Source organism: Thunnus albacares, chromosome 11 (assembly GCF_914725855.1).
Source record: "Thunnus albacares chromosome 11, fThuAlb1.1, whole genome shotgun sequence".
NCBI lineage: Eukaryota > Metazoa > Chordata > Actinopteri > Scombriformes > Scombridae > Thunnus > Thunnus albacares.
This window is the reverse complement of record NC_058116.1, coordinates 31,456,633-31,465,794: the sequence shown is the minus strand read 5'-3', so window position 1 is coordinate 31,465,794 and position 9,162 is coordinate 31,456,633.

Genomic DNA, 9,162 nt, shown 5'->3' with positions numbered 1-9,162 from the left:
TTTTGTTCTAATTTTTCTACTACTGCTGCCCTTGTAATATTTACCAATGTTGTATTCTCATCTTTAGATAAAGATCAGTTCACAGATGCAGTTTTTATTGATTTAACCAAAGATTTCCATTTAGTTCTTCTTGATAAACTTTATGCTCTTCTCAGCAGGCATCATTCTGGTTTCATTGTTACCTTCATAACCGTCGTCATTGTGTTTCCTTTCATCACAATCAATCGGTTTATTCAACTGCTGAAAAGGGTGAACCTCAAGGACCTATTTTAGGACCTCTACTTTTCTCTGTTTTCATTAAAGATCTTTCAAAAATGTGCTCTAATTGTTTTAATCATTTATATGCAGATGACACAGTTATTTACACATCTGACTCTGATATGACTAAAATTCAACGCTGCAATCAGAACTTTCTTTTATTCAATTCTTGTAGCATGTTGTTTGGTACTAGTTATAATCTTAATCATTCACCTGCTCTGTTCACTATTAATTTTACTGATGAGTCTCCACTTATTATAGTTGATACATTTAAATACTTGGGACTTTTAATTGATTCTGAATTGTCTTTTAGGCCTCATATTGATTTTATTAGAAATAAAATAAATCATTGTCTCAGAATATTAGTTGTTGTACTCCCCAAGTAAGAAAACGAATTGCCCTGCAGCTTTTATTTCCTGTTATTGATTATGGTGATATCATATACCAGAACACCTCTGAATCTCATCTTAGGCCTTTAAATGTAGTTTACATTAATATGTGTAGGTTTGTCCTGAGGTCATCATTGTTTTATGTATGATACACTTAACTGGGCACCGCTTGGTTGCTCTCTGTTTGCAAATGCATTTATTTTAACCACCCTTTATACCTAAAACAGCTTTTAGTTCCACTCAGATCATCATATTCACTCAGACACACTCAACAACCAGAATCTTTAAATAAAATTGGAGACGTGTTTTAAGTTTAAAGCACCATCAGACTGGAATAATTTGCCTAATTCACTCTGACTGATGTTTTCTTTCCATAACTTCAAGACTTATTTGCTTGTCTATCTTAAATCTACTTGTTCTTGTTTTTGATCGTATTTACCCTCATTTTAGTTTATAAGTAGACTCAGCACTTTGACATAATGGTACTTTGTCTGTTCATTTACTTTATTTCTCGTTGATTCTTTGTACAGATGACTCACGTAACAGAGGAGCAGGTGATGTTTGGGATGGTGTGAGATCCCATATGTGTATGTCACTGTTGATGTTACTATGTTGATTGTTTGGTGTCGGTTGGATTGTTTAATTTATTATCAAAAACAAGATGGTGCATCTCAAGAGGTTTATCCTCTGATAAAATTTTGAAATTAAAAGAAATATACAGATGGGAGACAAATGAAAGGAAAAAACAACATGCAGTGTCTTAGTAAGGTGTTGGCCCACCATGAACAGCTTCAATGTTCCTTTGCATTGATTCTACAGTCTCTGAAGTCTACTGGAGGGATGAAGACCATTCCTCATAAAGATATTGCCTCATGTGGTGTTGTGATGATGGTGGTGGAGAGCGTTGTCTAACACATCAGTCCTAAATCTCTCATAGGTGTTCAGTTGGGTTGAGATCTGGTGACTGTGAAGGTCATAACACATGATTCGCATCATTTTCATACTCATCAAACCATTCAGTGACCCCTCGTGTTCGGTGAATTGGGGCATCATCATCCTGGAAGAGACCACTCCCATCAGGAGTCATTACAACTTCGTATTGATTAGCAGTGACCCTTCCCTCTAAGAGGACAAGTGGACCCAAACCATGCCAGCAAAATGCCCCCCACAGCATAACAGAGCCACCAGACCCCCTCACTGTAGGGGACAAGCATTCAGACCTGGACTGTTCTCTTGGTGAAGGTCGCAAGGTCCCAGGTCGCCCACCTGTTGAGAATATGAAGGATGACCCATCTGACCTCATCACTGTTCTCCACATCTCTGTAGACCAGTGCCTGTGGTTGTTGCACCACTGAATCATCATCAAAATGGTGCTGGAGGCGCTATCTAACATGTTGGTCCTAAATCTATCATAGGTGTTCAGCTGGGTTGAGATCTGGTGACATCATCACATCATTTTCATACTCATCAAACCATCCAGTGACCCCTCGTGCCCTGTGAATTGGGGCATCATCACCCTGGAAGAGACCACTCCCATCAGGAGTCAGAACAACTTTGATTAGCAGTGACCCTTCCCTCTAATGGGACAAGTGGACCCAAACCATGCCAGCAAAATGCCCCCCACGGCATAACAGACCCCCTCACTGTAGGGGTCAAGCATTCATACCTGGACTGTTCTCTTGGTGAACCCATTGAGAAAATGGTGAAGGATGACCCATCTGACCTCATCACTGTTCTCCACATCTCTGTAGACCAGTGCCTGTGGTTGTTGCACCACTGAACTCTCAGATGTGCATTCATCTTTGTAATGAGGGCTTTATGCACTGCAGCCCTACTATAATATCCCTCTCTGTGTAATTGTCAATGGACTGTTCTTGCTGACACAGTCTGATCACATCCTGCATTGACATTCTCAGTCACCTGAGGAAGAGTTGCTCTTCTGTTTTTACTTACATATCGCACTGATGCACAAGCATCACGGTCATCAAATGTGTGCTGTCAAACACAATTTCTGTTGACTGATGTCTTTCCCATAGATCTAAATGCAGACGTCACTTCAGTGAAACTCCAGTCAGTTAAACAGTCTTTGTGACTGAAGCTCCTGACATTCGTGCCCCAACAATCAACCCTCTTTCATCAGAATCAACTGGGCCTTCTGAGTATATTTATACAGGTCACAGAGCAGGATTGGATGTTAATTGTGTAATTGTTCCATGAAGTGCACCTGAGTGGAAGCATCTGCAGTTATTATGTTTCTCCACTCATTTATTCAGGTTTTTCCTTTAATTTATCACCTGACTGTATATTAAACCTGTAATATGTACTCATTCAAAGACTACTTTGCAGTATTGTCCAAATGCCTGGAAGTGTTCTTGCTTCATCTATTTTTACATCATCATCATCATCATCAAACACAAGATGTATTTCCTTTTGGACGATAAAGTCAAAAAGCTTCTTAAGATCGACTTTCCATATGTTTTCCATATGCCATATACAAACAAGATACAACGTATTTATTTCTGAGCTTTACAGCTGCTGGTAGGTGTATTTTTTCACTTTGGAGAGAGTAAGACATACTCTTCCATCAGGACCCTCAGGATACCTGCAAAGATGTAACACTGAACTCACTGGGGGCAATAAAACAAAGTTTGACAACATGAAGTGAAAGCTTTGTGTTAACTGTGATGGATTATCAGTCAGTGTTTGTCTCTGTGTGAGAGTGAACGTCAGAAAATATCATAAATTAGCGTGTGTACTCCATCCACTGTTGCTCTGTATATTAGCTGCAGTATATTCAGCCTGTCACGCCTGTGGAAATAAAAACACAACATAGCATCTCTTCACTCAGAACGTATCCGCATGGGAACAGGAAGCTCAGCGAGAGCATGATTCACAGAGCCACAAGCCTTAAGATGGAGGAAAAAAAAAAACCAACATTGTGTGAAAGGTAACAGCCTCAGTCTGGAGTCTGAGTTTGAGTAGAAGATATTTTTCCTCACACAAAGAGGAGAGATCAGTTCAACTTCAGATATGGGAGAAAGAAAGACGTCCAGCTCAGAGATGATTGAGTCTTTTGAGACTAATGGCAGAAGCTCAGTTCAACCAAAAGTGTCATCGGTGAGGAACGTGACCTGTCCGAAGCTGACCCTCGACCTCAACTGTGTTTTATTCAACTCAGCCTGTTGCAAAGCAGCCGAGCTGTGTGTTGAGTTCAGACACACAGATTTACTAAACTCCAGCGTTAATGGGGAAATATAGTGTTGTATTCCTCCTGGCTGCAATTGGCCTCATCGTTATACTAACGTAAAAACGTTATCATCTGCATATCGGTGAAACCATCACATTAAACAATGATGTGTTACATTAACGCAATTATTTATATTCTTACTGTTGCACATTACATGTTCTGTTTCTGTTGTTAATACTGTGAACATTTGCACAGTACAACAGCTCTTTTCACTGAGAACATATTTTTATTGTATCTTATGTATGTATTTATATTATTTATGATCATCTGTCCTTTGTGGTAGTTGTATTTTCTCTTTACTTTCTATGTTTTGATTGCTTTGCACCACAACACCGAGGTCAATTCATATGTGCAAACCTATTTGGCAATAAACCTGATTCTGATTGTGCTTTTTGTGATTTTCTGTTATTTATATACTGTTATGGTGTTGGATGTTAATCAGGGTTAAAGTTCCGAAGCTTACGGTCAAGAGTTCATTCTCATTCAAGAGAAGATGTGAAGAAATTCTCCCTGCAAGTCAAAAGTCAGGGCTTCAACCTGAAGTTTTTTCTCTTTCCTGACAAGCTGACATCAGCTCGTCACCTGTCCATGAACGTACGTCCGTTCTGTGATCTTTGTTACTGAGGTCGTTCATGTTGTTCACTCTCATATTTCAGATGTGATTCAGCTCCAACATGTACGGATGGATTAGAGAAGTTGACATTTGGAGTAAAGAAGGAGAAAAAGAAGTGAAATCCTGTTACTATAGTTTGTTTACGTAGCCTCCGGAGCCGGAGGAAACTTCCTGAAAGCTGACCAATCAGAACAGAATGGGCTCATTAGGAGGCGGGGCCTTAAAGAGACAGGAGCTAAAACGGCCTGTTTCAGACGGAGGCTGAACTGAGGGGCTGCATAAAGGACCAGTAGAAGATAAATAAGGAGTTTTTAACTGGAAATCATGCAAAGATATTCCAGTAGAGCCCCAGAATATAAATATGTCCCCTTTAAGTCACTGGTTTGTGCCTCTTAAGAGTAAATCTGTTTGTGCTTCTTGCATGAGGCTCATTATCAGGTTAAAGTTTGACAAGCTGAACATTATTTTTTGTCTTCGTCAGGTACGTGGAGTCGTTCTTCGTCACTCAGACCTCCATTGAGCAGGACCTGCAGTACAACCTGGTGTCCATCAACCTGAGCCAATCACAGATCATTAAGCTCCAGAACGCCACGACCTTCAGGTACGAAGCACATTGCCGTCTGAATGAATGAAGACGTATGTAAAGTAACTAACGGACACAGCTGCTTCTTTATGGATCTGGTTTTGTTTTTGTTTTGAGTAAAAAGTTATGAATGAAGCACATTATTTATCTCATAGTTTCCACAAACTGGTCGCTAGTCTCACACAACAACAGCAACAATAAAACAAACAACAATTTCAAATCACATTGATCAATAAAACAAGAAAAAGACAATATAATACAAGACAATACAGTGGACATGAAACCAGCAGAGGACCAGTGCTCACTCAGTGTTTATTAACAGAAACCAGTATATATTAGTTTTTGGTGTCTTACTCCAAATGACATTTTGCATAAATATAATGTATAGTTATATACTGCTTATAAATGCTAAATAAGGGGACTTAAATGACGGTTTCACAGTGTTTCTAGTCTCTTAAACCAACAGTCAGGAGCCCAAATGAAGCATCATTAAAGCTGTTTTTCTTGCTGTAATCATTCCTCCTGTTCATACTGACAAAATCCACAGTCCTCCTTCTGTGCAAAAATGTATTTAAAAAGTTTATCTGAAGCCTCTAAACACTCTGATTTGATTTGCATCCCCTGTGTGTGTGTGTGTGTGTGTGTGTGTGTGTGTGTGTGTGTGTGTGTGAACATAAAACTAACTAACCTAACTGTTTGACTGGAGTATTGTTATAAATCTGTGATCAGATCGCTGCTTTTCTTCAGAACAACGTCTCTATCTGGTTCTTTGTTTTTCTGCTCACACAGCTGAGCTCTGGAGGTTTCCCCTCTGCTCAAACTTCACACCTTCCTCAGGAAAAACAGACACGACTACATCAAAAACCTTCACTGCAACTGAATCAATATCTCACATCTGACGAAGACACTCAGGCCAGAGGTAGACATCATGGTGAGGCCTTTTTACAGTCGCTACCGGACAGCATTCTCTCCGGTGAAAACCCGATGTGATCACTTATGTAAGAGCTTCTGGAGTGGATCCAGAGGAGAGGTGAATGGTGAATGGTAAATGGATTGCATCTATATAGCGCCTTTCTAGTGTTATCGACCACTCAAAGTGCATTACAATACATGCCAACATTCACCCAGCCATCGGGAGCAATTCGGGGTTCGGTATCTTGCCCAAGGACACTTCGACATGCGGACTGGAGGAGCTGGGGATCAAACCACCAACCAGTCTGATCTGCTCTACCTCCTGACCCACAGCTGCCCAACAGACACAGATACAACAGATAAACCCCCGAAAAACAAAGCAGCCGCATGTGGAAGAAGTTGAAGGAGCTGAAACGGGAGAGCAGGCCGTCGGTTACAGCTGAGAAAGTGGGATTGTCTTTGTTCTTACTTTGGAAAAGAGGTCAGCCCTCGGTGGTGGTGGGAACAGAGCATATGCACTGATCCATTCAGTTTAGGTTATTATTACCTCCCTGCCTCTACGCCTCAGGCTGATTTGCATTATTGAAGGTAGCCAATTCCAAGAGTTGCCAAGGTCTTGTGCTGCTTAAAATTACACATCCTCATGAATATTAACCCTGTGAAGGTCTCTGGCTTTACACCTGAAAGCACCGAGTGATTCGCACCACATCCTGTAGCTAACATCTGGCACTGCAAAGCTCGTATGAAGGCAACAGTGTACGCCAGGCACACGGCCGGCTGGGAGCGCTTTGGTTGCTATGATACGGAATATCCGCAGAAGTAGTGTTAATTCATGTGTTGCAGATAGTTTGTGTCATCAACAAATACTGAATGTAAATGTAACTCTGGATGAGGGGAAAGCTGAAGCACGCAGGGAGTTCAAGGTGGGAAACATCTCGGCGAGTACCATCATTTACTCCAAGAGCTGAAGTTGGACGAAGTCCAGTAACTTGGATAACGTCCATTGTTGTCGTTGTTCAACACTTGTACATGTAGGATGTGGTAGCACAGTGTTTTACCCAAAGCTGAATCATTTACAACTCTCAGCAACCAGAAAAAAACACCAAAGAGTTCAAATAGAATAGAAATAGTGATAAATATATGTGTATGATTGGAGGGAAAACAACAAAAACCTGACTCTTCTTCTTCAAGCCATCTGCTCATTTCTTACTTCCTGTACTGTACTGTACTGTTGGGGGTCCAGAGGTTACCAGCACATGGCCCCCGGAGGAGGAAGTAGAGGACCTGACCTGCTGGTTTTCAGGACAACAACCTAACCTACTCCTGAACGTCAGCAAGACTAAGGAGCTGATAGTGGACTCTGGGAAGAAGCAGAGAAGGAACTAGGAACTACTACTTAGTAGCTATCAAACTACAAACTACATATTAGTATATTTGTTTCTGAAAACCTCTATAATGAGCACATTTCCTGTATACTACTAAAGTACATAATCCTTTCAAAGAAATGTCCTAAGAAGTAACGGCTGCACAGCAGATACTTATATGTGAATATGTAGTTTGACACACAAAACTACACATTGAAACTATTGTACGTATTTTCTCCATCAAAGAATAATTAAGTCAAATTTATTAACAGTGCCTGTCCCCTAAACGTCTCTCATACTGACTATTGCTAGATGCTACAATTTACTGATGCTCCCTAAACGCCTCACACGCAGAATATCTAAAGACTTTAACTTTGAGTGGAGCTGAAGTTGATCAGATGAACTGTAGTGCTTGATGATAAAAAAAGGGGCCTGAGACATGCTGCACTATGTCTTGAACATACATACAAAGTTCCTGCATGTGAGGAACAGGAATAAAACTCTAAACTTCATTCATTCTCTACGTTAGTTCTCATCACTACGGATGTAATGTGGGTTGCAATGGCAAAGTGACGCTGTCTGTATTTCTGCTCATTGAATCCATGTGCAGAAGAAGAAGCAGACATTGTTTATGAAATATTTTTTATATATTTCATCGACATTGCACTTCCTCGTTTCCCCAGCGATACATCCGCCAGGTGGGAAGTAGATCAGATGAGCAGCTCTTGATACATGTGAAGGACAAACTTACATTCATACAGACAGACAGACGGAGATTCTTTGCTTTATATAAATGAAATGAATACTTTTATTATTATTTGTACCAAATTGCACCACCGTCTCTGTAAAATGTCCTAAAAATAACCATTAAATACCTGCAAATTACTCATAAGAGTTCCAGGAAATCAGTATAAAGTTAAGGGACCTGTAAAATAGTAACATATGACATAAAAACAGACTTTTGAAATAAAAAAAAAACTATTGTGAAATAAAAATCATTATGAGATTAAATAACAAAGTATTTCATGTTCATGTACAGTTTTCAGTACTTGTTTCAGTAAGTTTCTGTAACTGTCTGTTTGCTGAACAGATGTGCTCCATCTTTGATTTGACATTGTTGAATTGACTTTCTTGTTCAGAGTGAATCCTGTTTTTAGTCGAGCCAGCAGGAAAGTTCTGAGGATGGTCGGTTGTTCAGACAAAATAATAAGACATTTAACAAAGTCACCAAGGACTATTTTCAGACGTTTTAGAGACAAAACGAGATCGAGAAAATGGAAGATGAATCGATAATGAAAATGATTCTTAGTTGCAGCCCTATTTAACACCCACGTGACCCATTTTTTCCCGCCTGTCGACATAATGTGACCTGATGCAGCTCCTTGTCAGACTGACAAGCTGAGTCTGAGCAGAAATAGCCACCATACTGTCCACACTGTTATTGGTGAAGCTGAAGCAGCTCTCTCCGTCTTCTTAAAACACACGTTTTGTTCATAGAAAGCGGTTTTTGTAGCAGCCTCACTGTGGCCTTTAGCTGCAGTAAATTATTCACCATAAGTGCAGACGTCTGTCGGTTCCTCAGAGCTCCTCTAAGCCTCTGAGAGTCCCCTGATGTCTCCGAGTTGCTGTTCCTCCTCCTCCTCCTCCTCCTCCTCTCTGTGTATCTGGGATCAATAGTATGTTCAGTCCGCCAACACGGTGACCTTTTCCTGTTTACAGGAGCTCATGCCCTCTGTGTCGCGTCTGTAGATCCGCTTCTCTCAGTCAGAACAATGGACACGAGACGTTTGCTGCTG